The sequence below is a fragment of the Aythya fuligula genome, chromosome 16 (genome assembly GCF_009819795.1).
Source record: "Aythya fuligula isolate bAytFul2 chromosome 16, bAytFul2.pri, whole genome shotgun sequence".
In the NCBI taxonomy this organism is placed as follows: domain Eukaryota; kingdom Metazoa; phylum Chordata; class Aves; order Anseriformes; family Anatidae; genus Aythya; species Aythya fuligula.
The window spans coordinates 9940697-9957408 of NC_045574.1; positions in this window are offsets into that span (position 1 = coordinate 9940697).

Consider the following 16712-nt stretch of genomic DNA (forward strand, 5'->3'; position numbering starts at 1 on the left):
GTGAAAACAGCAGGATTTATTTGACTGTTTAATACGCTGATTTTTCAAAGAGAGTTGGTCAGAAAAGAGAGTATTTGTTCCGCAGAAAATTCCAGTGCTTCAGAGCTTGTTTCCATTCCAGATCAGAATGAAAAGCACAAACTACCCCCCCGAAGTAATGTTCTCTAACGTTGATTTGGGACGGTTCAGCTGGGCCCATTGCTTGTGTTGTTCCAGCTATGTTCTAATATTTTTCTTTTTGTTTAAAACAAGCTGCTCACAGAATTAACATTTTCATTTATCTCAAAGCTGAAATAAAATATTTGGTTCTCTCATCCTCTAAAAACACTGCAAAAAGCTGCCTGTTCAGGGTTTAAATCCCATTTTCTGAGATCTTTAATACCTTGAAAAGTTTTCAGCAGCTCTCCTTGTCATGTCTAGCACTTCATATTTGATTTGGAGAGATCCCCAAGTCAAGTTGTCTGTAGTTGAAATTTTAAAAACAAAAGAGGGAAAGAAAAACTTGTCTTCTATTTTAGGGTCTTGCAGTACTGGAAATGCAAACAGTGCACAGTGAATATTTAACTAGTGCATGAGAATCTAAAAAAGTGTAAAGCAAATGCAATGCAGCAAGTCTATTTGCCTTGTTCAACTAGAGCAGCATTAAGACATTAAAAATAGATTTACAGATTTCATAATGTGATTGCAACATTCACACAGGTTGGGATTTTTAATTTAACTTTGAACTGGATAGTGCAGATTGCACGGAGACCAGCATGGACTGTATTCTAATGGGAGCATTTGCCTTATGCGGAATTAACATATCAAAGGCAGAGAACGATTTTTGGAGAAGATGGCACAATGATCCGTCTTGCTCGCAGGGTTGACATCCTACTAAAGCTGGTGGCATCAGAGCGTGGGTTCAGACTGTTTCAACCACATGATACAACCGTGGCGGAGCCTGGCAAAATTTGCTTCTGTCTTCCCTTGGTGTTAGAGGTCGGCACGGTGCTGGAAGGGCAGTGTGCTCCAGCAGCGAGCCGGCCTGGTAGAAGCCACTGAAAGCAGGCTGTAGTTTTGGCAGGACTGCCCGTCCCTCTCGCAGACAGTGGTGACCAGCTTCTGTACGCATCATTGCAGCTTGCCTCGTGCTCACTCAAACTGAAAACGTTTGCACCTGGAAGCAATGCTTGAAGTGAACTTTTGTAGCTGAGGACGTGACAGCTTGCTTTGGAAATGGACCTCAGCAAGGCTGGTGGAGCAGTATGGTGGGAGCAGGTGTACCTGTGGGAGGGGATGAGCATCTGGGGGTCCCTTCCCACCGTTGCTCTGGCTGCTTTGCACGCCATGCGCCTGCCCCTGCTCTGCAGCATCTGCGAGGCAGCATCACCGCACCGGGTAGAGGTGCTGCACAGCCAGGGCAGGCCTTCGCAGGTCCGGGTCAGAATTTGGGAAGTCTGCAGAATTTCCTGGTACCAGGAGAAGCCAGCCTGTGTCTGAGAGAGGCCAGCACCCCAACACTGGCTTACTTCAAGGAAAATAATAACAATAATAATAAAGAAAAGGCAGTGTTTTAGCACTGTTGGCTGGGGCAAAACAAGCAGGTGTCAGCCTCTCACATTTCTTCCCTAACAGCTGCCATCATGCCCTGACTGAGGTGTAGTTGAGAGCGTTGGTTTGAATGCCAGTCAAGTAGTATTGCTAGAAAAGGAATTCGAGGCAGGGCTGTCTTCAAGGAATTTGTCTGTATAACTAACAAGGATTGATAGATGCAGTAAAGATTTTGAAAGTACAGAAAAAGAGAAGAGCAGCAAAAAGGACACAGGCAGGTCCATAGGTGGAACTGCCTGCTGCGACAAAGATCGAGCCCCTGCTGCTGTCAATTTACCTCTGCACTGGGTTCTTCTCTTGGGGATACATTTGACAGTGCAGCTGTGCTGGAGATGGATCTCTTCTACACTGACAAACAACCTGAAAGATGGAATCCTTTGCCGTTTGACTCCAGAAGAATCAGTCATACACCATCTGTACTTCAAAAAGCAAGACACAACTCTGTCCCCATGCACATGCAAATGTGTAATTTTGAAGATGCTGTGTCTGTCATACACTATTTTGCAACCCAAACACAAGGACATCAGATAGGTTTACACCAGCTGCAAACTCTTGAGGAAGTACGCTCTCTGACCAGCCCGTACCCGTGTGTACCTATACATCTTACTGTGAAAATCCTTCTCTGAGCCTGATAAAAGGTTTTCAACAGCTAAACTGAGGACCACATTAGTTAGCTGTTTTCTTAGAAGGGGAAGTAATGTATTTGCAAACATCAGTATTCTGTCCCTCAGCACAAAGACACTGCAGCCCTCCACTGGTGTGGTAAGCTCTGCGTGCTTTTCTAGGATGTTGGCATTTCGTGATCACAAATATTATCCTTGCTCTTCAACAATGTCAGAAAGTGGTCCATATGAAAACAACTGAGTGACGGGATAAACAAAAGGAATTATGAAAACTATATAATTTGGTCTGAGAACTCTGATGCCTTCTGGGAAGTATAATATAATACCCAGCATGAAATAACCCATCAAACACGGACAGCGCAGCCATGGAGCAATGTTGAGCAAGAAGTTTGACCAGAGCACCGATTACTGATTTCAAAACACCCCAGTGCTATGTGGCCACAACAATCTGAGGCGAAATTGGAGTAGTCAGAGAGAATCAAAGTGGTGCAGACGTGCTGCTCGCACAACTACTGTTGAAGATCACTTAATGCAGATATGCAACAGCTGCAACAAGTTTCATGCAGAGACATGCCTTTATATTTAATTTAAGTATGGGCATTGGCACTCACAGGGGAAGGAATGCTGCCTGAAAGTAATATTGAACCTTCTGCATCTGGAACAAAAATTCATATTGAATCATATTGAAAGTGAAGGAGTCGTGGGTAGCCCAAGAGGTGCTTTCATTGCAGTGACTTAGGCAGTAACAGCAGCAGTTGAGGATTAACTATGAATTGGGCTATCTCCTTACATCTTCAGGAATGGAAAATGAGGTTATTTGTAAACTTGCATTGCTGCTGTCTGCAAGGTAGTTGTCCTGAGGATAAGGATGCTGTGATTTGCCAGGGCGCAAATTAAATCATTCCTTTTACACCCAGCCTTTTTTAAAATCTACACTGCTGCTTTCCAGCCAGCTCCAGCAGCCTCCAGGGGTTCATGGGTTACTCCCAAGTGACCCGTGCATGATAGCAAAGGAAAAAAAAAACAAGTTCACTAAACAGTGATCCTAGCATCTGCTGGAAGGTGTCTGGAGATCATCAAAATTAACCATGTGGAGAACTGACCTCCAGTAGAAGTTAGTCAGGTACATCAAAATCAGCAAATATCAGACTGTGCCTTCTAGGTGGAATGTGAATGGTTGCTGACCGAAGGCCACAGACAATTCTCTGGTGTGGTCATTTTTAACATCAAAACATGGAATTGTGATGGCACAGCAAAACTGTGCCAGAAACAGATTATGTCACCAAATGCATCTGAAATATCACTTTGGAAATCACTGTGTTTTTATGTGATCTCTTTGCCTTATTTCTTCCAAACCAGCAGCCATCTGCCTGCGGAGTCCGCTCTGTCTTCCTGGGACATTGACTGGGGCTGAGGTCCACCAGTCTGTTGGGTAAAAGCCACGACAGCATTTACAACTCAGACCTGCTGATTTTGTCTGCTAATCTTTATAAAGTTACAATTTACATGTATTTATTGAGAGTTTTTTTTTTTTCCTGAAATAAGGTTTAATATTTATCTAAAACAAAGCAGCAAGTGTTTGGGAAGTAGATTAAATCCTTTCTATAAACTGTGGATTCAAGATTTCAAGATTATAGAGCCATTTTTGCAAATTCAGCTTGGAGCATTCCTGTAGGTTCTTAATCTCACGAGATTTCACCAGCAGGTATTGCAGTAGTCTGCAGTGACTTTTTACCTTTTGGGCAAAAATTAAATAAGAATTCATAATGCGATTGCATTAAGATTTAAGAACTATGCTGCAAAAACTCATCAATGTTGCTGTGATCTTACCTGCCTTGAGATTGCAGGCAAATACCGCCCCGCTGGTACAGTTAAACTTTCCATAGCAAGCTTGGATGATATACTGAGCTCCAGCATGTTTTCACTAAGCTTCTCTGAAATGATTTTCAAAGGGCAAAAACCTAGGCTTAGCTCATTGCGGAGCCAAACTGTTACCTGTAGTCTTTAAAGAACATGCTGTAACCCTTTTGCTAAACGATCTGCTCTGCTGTTACCAAGTTTTACCCAATATTCAAATGAAACTTATTCCTTTTCAACCTTTGCCAAGCTGAGGTTATTAAGAAAGAGATACAAATTAAAAGGATTAAAAATGCAGCTCTAATTAAACACATATGAGCAGTTAAGAGTCGGCTCTGCCCTGGTTATCTGTGCACATAGAAATATCACACAACTTAAAACAGCCATAGTCTCCATTAAGTGCTTGCTAAAGGCACCACCAAGCAATGTAATAACACGCTGTGTCCTTCTCTAGAGCTTTTTATATATAGGTCCTAAAATGTTTTGAAAAATGAGATGAGCCATTGCTGACCCGCTTATAAAGGAGAAGCTGTGGCAGAGCGAGAAGGGCATTTCACTGACTTGTGCATAACCAGGTGTGAGGACTAGAACTGGGTCTCTGAATGTGCAGCTTTGGACAGTGAAGCTTCTCCCTTTTAAAATTATTTCTCAGCATCTCAGAGCTGTAACACTGCTTCCTGCTGCAGATGATTTCTGGCTCTGCTCACCTCTTCAACAGGTTTGTAGTACCCAGCCTCCTGCATGGAGGAGAGCTGCTGGTTGTTCCAGAAAGCTGTGGCAGTGGCATGAGGCAGGGTAGCCTGCATTTCCAAGCAGACCTGATGGTTCTTCTCAGAAGAATGTAATGTGCAACCAAAACATATCAAGCAATTTTGGCTTTCTATGACAGAAGTGAGTTGGTATCTCTTAATATGTATCCAAACAAGCCCTTGAAGACATATAATCACAAAACAGCATGTGCGATCACAGCTCGGCATTTTAAGGGATTAGAGGGGGATTAGGACGTTTGTAAATTCCTCACCAACCTTTTGTACAGACAGGATGGAATATTTTTTAAAGAATTCACAAGCAGCAACTGTCTGTTAAAAGCCTTTATTCCACTCTGATTTGTGCTAGGTGTGGCTTGCTTTGTGATTTTTTTAAAAGGTAGCATAACATAGCTCATCAATCCAGGCTGCATATAAATCCTGCTTTGTGTGATTCTTAATATGTTTCAAGGGCTTTTTGCTCTTCATGAAGAATAGGAAAACCTTGCAACAGAGCATAACAGGTCCTTTCATTCTCCTCCTGGTGTTGCTGGTTTAACACACCCACCCAAGGGAATTATATCACCCGGGGAAAAAAAGTGAGTGAATTTTGATCCTCAAGAAGTGTTCAAGAAAAGCCATTAATGTTCTAGTACTTCTGGGGCCAACTTATCATGATTGGCTTCAAAAATCACAGTAAATAATCAGGATTTATCAGACAGGATAACAGGACTTACCTGCTTTTTCTGGGAATGGGAGATGAAGCTGGACAGGAAAGGAGAGCAACACCCTGACTTGTGCCCGCATCCAGGTGTGATGATCTGACAGATCATTTGGATACGGTGCGTATTAAACAGCACTGCTCAGAGCATCCCTCGGGCAAAGAAGAATAGGAAATGCTATGTAAAAAAAATGTTGTTTGCTTGAATGGGTCAATTTTTCAATATTATGGCTGAATGAACCATGGCTACTGGTTAATGGTAAACTTTCTAGGGAGAATTGTCCCACAGGTAGGGAGCTGCTGCAGCACACAGTGCTAACATGCTTGATCTGAAATGAAACTTTCTCCGTGCACATGTCTCTAAGATTGTCTCCTGGTTTGGGAGAGTGGATACTGTTTGGGACTACTGTAAGTCACTCCAGGCCAAAGCTGTCGGTGCCACAGGATCCAGGGGTTGTTGTCTTCTCTCCAAGGCTGCTGAGGATGGACGCTCTGCACTGCACCCTCCACCTGCTTCTAGCAGGGCACGGTAAGCCTTGTCTGTTTGCAGATCTGCCAAGGATAGGTCAACCAGAAAGACTGCAAACTGTGCAGAACTTTTAGGTTCATTATTTTTCCCAGAAGACTGAATGTTTAAAGCTCTGAACTTGACAATTTCCTCTATATCCATTACCTCACCACTGTTTCTTTATCCAAAAGCTAATCTTGACCATGACAGTTGCTTTGGGTCAAGGATGTGAATATAAAGCACCCTACCAAATCCTTAATAGCCTCTGCATGCCCACTTACTGCACTATTATTTCCAGGATTTGCCTGGAAACCTTTGGAGAAACATATCTGGAGGAGGGAGGGAGAGGCCCTGGGGTCAGCAGCCACAGTGTCGGGCTTCTGGGCCTTTGCTGCTGATGGAGCTGGTGACTCAGGTGTCAGTAAAAGTGACTGTGCCACCACCCAGACAGCAATAGCAACCTCCCCGCAAGGAAAAGATGGGGGTTGCCACCCCGTTTCTGTCTGACTGGTTCCTCGCTCCCTTCTGGCTCTTTGTTCACTTTTAAAGTATATTTGGAGTGTTTTTTTGCCCAGTACGGTGTGGCTAAGGAGGGCACAGGGATGTTAATTTTTGTTACTGCTCATCCTTCAGACATAGCTTGCAAGCTGTGGCCCAAGGGCAGCGTGGAGGGGCCTGCACTTTGTGTTTCTCCAGAGGGAACACCTGACACAGAATTCCGTGTGGTCACCCCTTAGGAAATACAGTAATTCCTATTGGTTTAATTTACCCCGGGAAGACACTGTAGTGAAAACAAGGCCACCTGTAAGGGAGAGCAGAGCAAGCACCAGGGCTGTACAGGGGAGAGTCCCCAGTTTTAAAGCAGAGAGTAGGTGTCAGTCTCTTAAAAAGTGGGGAGGGATTAGGACATACAAGCCCAGTACCAGCCTAATTTATTGGTAGTTGCGTGTTCAGGTGTAACTTTATTAAAAAAAAAAAAAAAAAAAAAAAAAAAAAGTAATGCTTGAATATTCACTGTGCCATTTCTTCATGGCCACCGAGATTAATTGGGGAATGAAGCAACTGAGGGAGCCGAAGCAGCCATGGCCTGCAAAGTGCACAACATGGCCACCTCCACACGTGAGGGGTTTGCTGCCTGGGCCCAATTCTCTCCTCTTTCTCCTCTTCCTCCTCCTCCTCCTCCTCCGTGTTTTAATAATTCCTGGGTGACTGAAACTGACCTTGAGGTCAGGAGCCTCCGGTTAACAGCCAGGAAATGCCCTTCCCATTGGTCATTATTGCCTAATTAACAACTTGAAATATTTCACAATAAATCTCAACGACACAAGATGGCCATTTCGAGGGTGGGGGCTGCAGAGCACTTGGCAACATTTGCATTTAAAAGCCCCCAGTGAGATGCAGAGGGCCGAGTGCATGCCTCAGCTCTTGCTCACCCGGGAGTGGTGCTTCCAGCCTCCCTCACCCTCCGAAGAAAGTTTTCACAAATACAATGGCCAGGAATGACTGGCTTTAAGGCCAGGTATTTCCAACCACCGCCACGGTGCCAGAAAGGGCTTATAAAAGCCAGGAACGAGGAGGCCGGCCTTAGCAGTCCCTTCTCTCCCTCAGATGAGGAATTCTTGGCTTGAATCAACACCGGGCTGGCCCGAGCCATGGCATGCTGGTGGCCTTGGGAGCAGGGGCTATGGCTGGGCCTTCCTCACCTCCAGCCACCAGCCAGGACTGTCAGCCCCTGGGGTTTGCCAGTGACGTGGTCCCTATACACTATATTGCAAGGGATAATCCCAGTCCAAGGGGTTTCATAGTTTTTGTGGCACATCGAAGGGGGTGTTAGGAGAGCAGGGTTTGGGAAACAGCTTCCCTCTAGGTGAGGAGGAAGGTAAGGGCAGAGGGAATGCCCTGAGTGGCTGGCAGGGGGAAGTAATGCAGGAACATGCTGTGGGCATGAAGGCCGGAGATGGAAACTGGGTGTCAGGGTGGCCTCCATGGGCCACTTTAAGGCCCTAATCTGGCAGAAAAGTCACACAACAAAAGCAACACGTGGAGGGGTCCAGCAAATGCCAGGAGCTGGGTCCTGCCTAAAAAGGGAGAAAGAAGAGGCAAAAGATGAAATCCCCTTGTCTTTTGGCACTGGTGAGCCGAATTGGTTCAGCTGGCCACAGAGGAGCAGCCTGAAACCATGTTCATTATAAGCGAACCTGTTCCCTGCCAGTGTCCAGCAGCACACGTCTGCTGAGCATCAGGAGTGCAAGGAGACGTATGTCTGCTGAGATGGAGCAAGTAGTATGGTGTATACCCCAGCACACTGCTTTGTCCTGCCCCACCAGGGATTTTGCCAGTGCCCCAGCAAATTCACCCCTTAAAAGTGTAATAAAACCAAACCAACAGAAGGAACTTGCTTCACTGTGAAGATGGAATTGCTTCAAACTGAATTTTTCATTTTCTGTTAGTACACCTTTACACCGAGGTTTAATACAGAGTGGTCAATTTAATTGGTTGTTACTTCCATCTGTAGGCACTGAGAGTTGTGATGTATTTACAGTAAAAACGTGTGCCATGTGTCAATATAATGAGTGCAGCTTATAGAGCTGCTCCTTGTAGAGCTGTGGAGGAACCACTGGGCTGAGTGCTCTGTAACCACCCGGTTCTTTGGTGGTAGGATCACCAGTTGGGTGAATGTTCTGCCATATCACACCACCAGAGCAAAAGGGTCAAGCCAAACATGAATACACCTAAAAGAGCATGTACTGCTATAAATGATGCTGAAATGCAGATGGATGCAATAGAGCTGAACCCAGTTTTAATGTGTTTTGTGATTTTAGTTTGTTCATTGTACATATTGGGCTGCAGTTGATGTCACTGTTTCCTTTGGATAACCAGAGTGCTTTTATTTGTGTTAACCATCTGCAGTAAGGGAAAAATAATAGAAAGAAAAGCCTGTGACTGTTGCATGTCTACAGACAGGAAGAACAGTGCGAAGTAACTGATTTTTTGTTGTTGTTGAGAGCATCCTTTTAAAAAATTATCAGTGGAGAGTACCTCAGGCATCTTGACACCCCTGTTCATGCTCTGTCCATCATGGTGCTATCTGAGCTCTGAAAAAGTGCCTGGGTATTCCTGGGTCATGTTTGCTTTTTCTCAGACAAGTTTCTCAGCTAATGCTTTTAGAAACAGGTTTGGAATAAAGATTTCCATATTTATGCTGCTATTAACATAGATGCATTATAAAACCTAATGAGCTTATGTAACAAATTACTACATTAGGTTGTTAACAATTCAAGAGAGGATCTGTACTTAGGTAGATAAGAATGGCATTTGCAATGGCACCAGCTACAGTGAAATTACAAGGAGCATCAATTGCATGCTTCACGTAGGCTGTCCTGAGACTGGAGCCTGGAGGTCTCCGGCATGGTCCAAGCCTGCCGATGGGGTGCGTGCGTGCTGAGCTGTGTGCCACCGCGCACCTGCAGCTTCAGCGGGGCAATGGTGCCAGCAGCCCCTGGCTGGGCCTTGCCATGTTGGATGGGCAGCTGATGGAGAGAGGGACGAGATGAGGTGGTGGCAGCCCGGCTCTCAGCAGACCCGGCATCACCTCTTCGCCATCACAGACTTCCTGTGTTGAGCAAGACCCTTAGGGGCATGTCTGCAGAGACCGGAGCTTTCTCTGTTCCTGCTCTGAACTGGCTCGATGTGTCAGCGAGTTTGGGAGGCCGCCAGCCATTGCTCTGCCGGAGCCAGTGAGCCTGCTCCAGTCAGGAATTGGTGTCTCAAGCGCTGCGAGGGCTCCGGGAGCTCCCAGATCACATCTGGCCAGCTTGGGGCAGGGGCAGGGCGAACTGGAGGTGTTTGTAGCTTGTAGATATGCTTTACATTTCCGGGTTTCCTGCCGCCTGACTATAAACAAGGAAATAGTGCATCCCCAAACTTTTGGGACAGGAAGACGGCATGGTGCTTACATGTGTGGGTAGTGCAGCACTGGTGAAGACCAACAGAGTGTGGCAGACGTTCAGTCGGTCTGAGGCGGCACCTGAAGGTGTTCATTTTTATGCCTGTGTGCAGGCACATCCTCGTCCTCACTACTGACCAGGCTTAGGGGCACAACACATTACACAGAGAAGACAGGGCATGACTTTTAGGAAAGGAAGGCTCAGGGTTTAAAAAAGCAAGTACTCGGAGCCTTCCCCTTGGCAGTTAGTGCAGGCAGCTTGATACAGACAAGTCAGCGGACTGCGGCTCTTTGACATGGTCCCCTGGGAAGCTGGCACTGGCAACCAGCTGTGCAGCAGCAGTGCAAACCCATCCCTCCATCCCACTCATTGCAAAGCCTCCCTGTGACTATTTACATGCCACCACCATTAAACAGGGCCAGGTTTAGTCTCCAGAAGGCACGGTGGGGTTGATTAAGTTTGGCTTTCTTTGCTGGAAGAAGCCACAGGCATAAGTGGCAGCTGGTGCCCTGGGCATGGACAGGCTCTGGGTGCTCCCAGCACGCTGGGGGCTCCGTGGGGCTCTGGCCTCCTGGCCACGTTTCTCTGGCCTCTGCTGTGCCTCCGGTGGCTTTATGTGCTGGCTGGGAACGGGGAGGTGACACCTGCCCTGCCAGAACAGCACTGTGCTCTGGAAACCTGGGAGCAAACTTGACCCAGTGTGGAGATCTGTGCTGCTCGTGATGCTGTTGCTCCAAGCAGCTCCTAACCACGCTCCAACAGATTTACAGTTTTGCTGAAACACAAGCAAGGATTCCTTTGGCAAAACTATGCTGGGATAAGCTATGCTGACAGAAGAGCACTTTAGCTGGTGTATTCTGTGTTTACACAAGAGGAGTGCTTTATCGGTCTAGCTATACTAGCAAATCTCCCCTCGGGCTAGTTTGTCTTTTCTCTGCAGCTTCGCTGGGTGGCTGCACCAGCAGAGCCTCTGAGGAGAGATGCATTTGAGGGGCTGTGAGAGCCCGGTGGTGCCCACACGGGCTCTTTGCCAGGCTGCTGCCCGGGGCAGGCGCTGCCCGGCGCTGCGGGCTGCGGCTGGGTCAGCCTGGCAGCGCCCCAGCACCGCCCTCGGTGCGGACACGGCGCGCTCCGGGGTAACCCGTAATTTGCATGGGTGCAGCTTGACCTGGTTTGAGCCCATGTCTGCCACTGGATTTGCATCTGTTCAGCTGAGCTGGTTTTGTTTCGCTGCTGTGATTGTTTTCAATTCTAATGCAGCCGAGGACAAGGAAGTGGTGGCCTTGCTCCTCGCCTCTCGGCACCGGGGCTGGCACTCCAAGGCAGCCGGCCGCCTTGCACCACCAATTGTGAGAACTCTTCCCTGCCCTCAGAGTTCCCTCTCATTCCTCGACAGGCTCTTTCCCCATGGCTCCCCTGTGCCCAGAGGGAAGGAGCTGCTCCTTTCACGTCCCCTCCTTGCCTTCCTGCAGCTGCAGTCCAAGACCATGCTGTTAATCTTGGTGCCCTGGACCACTTTGTTGTCAGCACAGGTTTCATCTGGACCAGGCACTCCCCATGGCTGCCTTCCTGCTGAGTTAGCCCATGCATGTGCTTCCAGGCAATGTTGGTATCACCATTTTGGGGAGTTTGTTTTGGTGACAGCATGGTGGACCACATCTGGATGCAGAGATGTGGGCAAAAGGCATCTCATGCGGCATAAAGCTGCCAGTACCAAGATAATATCCACATCTTTTTTAATACATTGGTACTGGGAGAGTGAATTTGTGCGAGCAGCGTGCTTTGCAGTGACAGATTTTTGTACTAGTGGTAAAAGATCCAAAGTTGCTGGAACTGTACTGCTGGGTGGCATCAGGACAGGGGCTCCTAAACCCACCGGGACAGGAACACCTGGCTCTCCCCTGAAACACTTTTGGCAGAGATTGGAAATCTAGCAAACGCCTTTTTTTTACTGCATTTAGGCTTCTCAAGACTGTTGTGTGCTGGGCACTTTACTCCAGCAGGTAGAAATTTAGCGTAGGCAAAGAGAGAGCCGGGAGTTGGGCACGAGAGCCACGGCTCCCTGATTGCAGTGCTGCTCCCGTGCAAAACTCCGGTAACAAAAGCAGGGATGGGACATCTTGGAGCATGAGTGCATGTGTGCAGGAAAGGGGATGACAGAAAAGATGATGAATCCCAAGCCAAAGATGCCTGAAAGGCTGCCTGAATTTGGAGTTGGACTGAAGCACCCACAGAGTGTTGCCTCCATTGTGTTACTGAATAGCAAGGAGGTTTTTAGTGGAAGGGACATCCCAAATCTGTGTCCCTCTGCAATCATACCTGCATGCAATTAGGGGAACAGAGATAAGAGGCTTCTAAGTGGTGTGAATGCTTACACCTTGCAGTATCTCCTTTGTGTCTTTGCAGCAACAGTACTGCATGAAGTTTTGCAAATAATTTCGCTTGGAAAAAGTAGAGCTATTAAAAAAAAAATCTTCCCGTGCAGATGTTTGCTACAGTTACCATGCAACGTCGCTGCGGACTCCTGTCTCTGCAGCTACACCTGCAAAATCCAGTCCTTGAGAATGCAGCTTGGAGCAGGTTTGGAAGAATTTGGAGTTCTTTTGCTGGCACCTGATATTTTGTAATGCTGACAGCCTTTCACTGGTGCCTTATTAGTGTGATTATAAATGACAGAGTGCATTAGGTGTAGAGTTTTGACTGATGTAATTTTTGCCAGCAGTTTTTTTTTTTTTTTTTTTTTTTTTTTTTTTTTTTTTTTTTTTTTCCCACAGAGCTCTGCTTCCCCTTGCCATGTAGCAGTGCTGCAGCTCACCAGCTATCAGCAATGGGCAAACACCACAAAGGAGGAAACATGGTGCCAGCAAAACCTCTGTGTTTTCCAGTGCATCACAATTAAGCAAACACTTGCAGTAATCTATTCATGGGGATATACAAGGGAAAAGAGTGGCCTTGTGCTCTTCTTTGCTGCTAAGCAATAAAAAAGTCAAAGGGTTTGGGCTCTTTGTATTTGTCCCTAAAAGTTTATTTTTTTTTCCCTCCATGCTTTTCCTCTGTGTGCAATACATTTCAGATTTTATGCAGCCAGGTTTGGGTGGAGGACTCTGAGGAAGGCTGGCTATTTAGAGGGATTAGAGGTTTTCAGGAATCTAGACTACAGAAGTAAAAGAGTAAGTGAATTTGTTTTCTTTGCTTATTTAAATTGCCCACGGGCAAAATCTTCAGCTTCAACCCACGTGACCCATTTTCTTGACATCGAGGTCAGTTTTCTGATTTCATCATCCCTTTAAGATGACTGCAGAGTGAAAGGTAAGTAGAAAAAAGGTGAGCTGTTCTGTAAATTCCTTTCTTATGCGCAGGTACTGGCTGAATCTCTGCTAAACTCCTTTGGTATGTCTTCAGAACCAACTTTTAAAGTTTAATTGGTGTATCTGTTCGGATTTTAAACCTGATGTGTGTGTATACACACGTGTGTGTAGGGGTGGATAATTTAAAAACAACAGTTGCTGAGTACCAGGCTGCAGAACCCTCCAAGATGAGATGGAAAAGACCCCTGGTACTGGTGCCCATCTCTATCAGTGGAGAAACCTTCCCCAAACCTTCACCTCAGCAGTTGTTTCCTTAAAACATGGTGCATCATTTAAGGGATCGTGTAGTCTGCATATGCCCTGAAAGCAGAGGAAAGGGTAAAGAGAGCATCTAATGACATGTTTTTTACAGCGCAAATATAGCTTGGTGACAATGCCTGCTCCTTTTCCCGAAAGGGCAAAAGGAATGGCAGGCTTGTATTGAAGGAATCGTGTCAGCTGCAGCCTGAATTGCGCTGAGCAATGTTTTTTTCAGCTCGTTTCTGTGCTTGTATTTGAAATATTTGCTTTTCTGCTGGTTTTGCCTATGGGATTTTTTCTTTTTGTGGTACTGGAGCTTTTATTCTTCTTGTAGTATAAGCAATTAGCTGTAGGAATGTACAACCCATCACAGCTTTAGTTTTTAAAGTATGAATGACGCGCATCGTGCCAAAAGCTGTTTTTCTTCCTGCTTTCAGAAAAGAGCATAACTCAATATATGTATCCTGATTTCACAGTCAGCATTGTGGTGTCCTGATTTTATTTTTTAATGTGGAGTCTGCTTCCTGCTCTAACGACCTGAGCCCAATTACACACACGGTCTAGCAACAACTTCCTTCGGAGCAGCGCTCTGGCTGACAGCAGTGGAGCCGATGCCACTGCTGCTCCCGCTGGATGGAAAATGGAGGGAATGAAAAAAATAAAGCAGAATATCCCTCCAGCGAGGAGCGATCGCACCACTGCAGGCAACATGTCACAGCTCCAGGAGGTCTGTCAGGATCCCTGGGCAGAGATGCAAGGTCCTGGGGCTGATCCCCCCCCCTTTTCCCTGGCAGAGCCTGGCGAGGGACCGTTACCTCTTCCCATAAGTGAGGATGAGGAGCCCGAGGTGCAGAGAAATGCCCAGGGAAGGCAGCAGCCCTGCCGTGGGCACACTTTCTCCTCTCCTCCTGCACAAGCGGGGGCAGGCCGAGGGCAGCCGACGGCTCATCCCCGTCACCCCCCCCCCCGGCTGCTTTTTGCTGTCGCCGGGGGCCGAGGGATGCTCCCGGTGCCGGAGGGGCTCCGGCTGCCCCTGTGGTGCTGGGGCGGATGCCCAGAGCCGCGCTGCGCACCCGGGGAGGGATTGGGGTGGAAGGGGGGGGGGGGGGGTTAAAACCGCTGCCAGCTCCTGGGGGGGCCCCGGGGCACCGCTGGGATCAGGCGGTGGAGCCCGGAGCCTTCGGGCGGCCGCTGCCCTCCCTCGGGGGGGGGGCAAAGGGCGAGGAAGAGGCTGCTGCAGGTCAGGGAAGCTCCCACGGGGAATGCCTCCCTGGCCCCCCCCCCAGGGGGAGGACAGGGGAGGGGAAACAGCAGAGCGGCGCAAAACCGCCCCAAAATATCCCGGCGGCGGCGCGGCCCGGGGGGAGCCGGCCTGCGGGGCGGGGACCGCGAATATAGGGCGAATATACGATGGGGGGGACCCCAAAAAAATCCTCCCGGGGCTGGGGGTGGCTTTGCTCCCCTCTCCGGGGGGCTTTGGGCAGTGGGGTCCTGTCCCTGGCAGCCCTGCGGGGTACTGGGGGGAAAGAGGGGGACACACACACGACATATGACACACGACATACGATACACGACACCTTCTTGCCCCCCCACCCCCGGACCCGGTGTGGAAGTTACAGGAAAGTCTCCGGGGGCCGGGGCAGCGGCTCCCTTTGTAAAGCTCTGCAGGAGCCGAGGCGACAATCCGGACAGGTTGCTGCAGCCTCATTAGGGATCCAGATATGCATGCGTTTAAATAATTTTTTTTTTTTTTTTTTTTAGAGGAAGAGGGATGGAGCTAATTAGCATCCCCACGCTCTCCTGTAATTGCTGCCAAATAGGAAAACTACTGAAAGCGACAGGGGATCAGCAGCAGGCTCTGGCTCCCCTCCCGAGAGCGCGTTCACACCTGGGGTGCTTTATGGGCCCCCACGGGACCGTGCAGCCTCGTAAAAGGAGAGGTGTGCGGGAGCAGGCAGCCTCCGGGATGTAAGAAGCCCCTTCTTCTCGGAAATAGGCGATGCCCGCAAAACACGGACACTTATTTTTATTTACTTGTATTTTTTTGAGCTGCCACCTGCCAGGAGCCACCTCCATGGCTGCTCCTCGGCTCCCAGTGCCCCGGGGAGGCCGCCGCAACCCCGGGCTCAGCAACAATGCAGGGGATTCATTTCGGGGAGGGGGCGCTCACAAAGCATTATTTCCTCTCCTATCCCCCAAAAAAGGGCCTGAGGTGCCCGGCTGGGGGCCGTTTGCTGGCGTTGCCGCAGAGCATCCTTCGACAGCAGCACCGGGGGTGCAGGGGGAGCCCCTGAACCCCCAGGCGCTGCGAGGGGAGCCGGAGGAGGGAGTGATGTCTGGGAAAGTTTGTAGCGCCTTTCCCTGCTTTTAGCTCCTCGTCTGCTTTCTTGGTTTGTTTTCGAGGAAGCCAAGTGGTTATTTCGGGCGCCTTGTTTAGATAATTTCTTCTAACCCCCTCATCCTCTTCCACTCCTCTATTTATATGTATTTGATATATGTGTGTAAACAAATAAGGAGAAACTGGATTCATCGGCGCGCTCCTGGCCACCAAAATAAACAAAACAGAGGTGTTCAGACTTTGAAAATGCTCAGGAATGAGAAAATCAGCGCGACGTTTCCGAGCAGAAGGAAAATCCGAGGTTCCGACAAAAATCTCCGACGTTGTTACACACAGTGCGGGACGGTTCTGGGAGGAGGAGAGCTGATCTTCCCAAACCTGGGAAGCTCGACGGCCCCCTTCTTCGTTTCTGTTTAAATCCATCTTGTCCCTTTAATACAAATGAACTTTAAGCTCCCCCTGTCTTTTATTATTTAGATTCCTAGTCTTAATGACGCCAGGAGCAGCGCGAGCACACTCGCTAATAATCGTCGCGAACTGCATTTCAAAGAAACATCCCTGGAAGAAAAACACCGTCGTTAAAAAAATAAATAGAGACTCCACCAAAAATGATAATGCGGAGTCCCTGCTGATGATGGGCTTAATGCGAGGGCTGCAAATCAGCACCTGCGTGCTAGATAAGGCAGATAACACCTCCAACAGTTACTTGCAGCACCCCCGTCCTCCTCGCTTTATTTTTAGATCGTTCATTTAGTCGGAGGGAGGTGGGTAGGT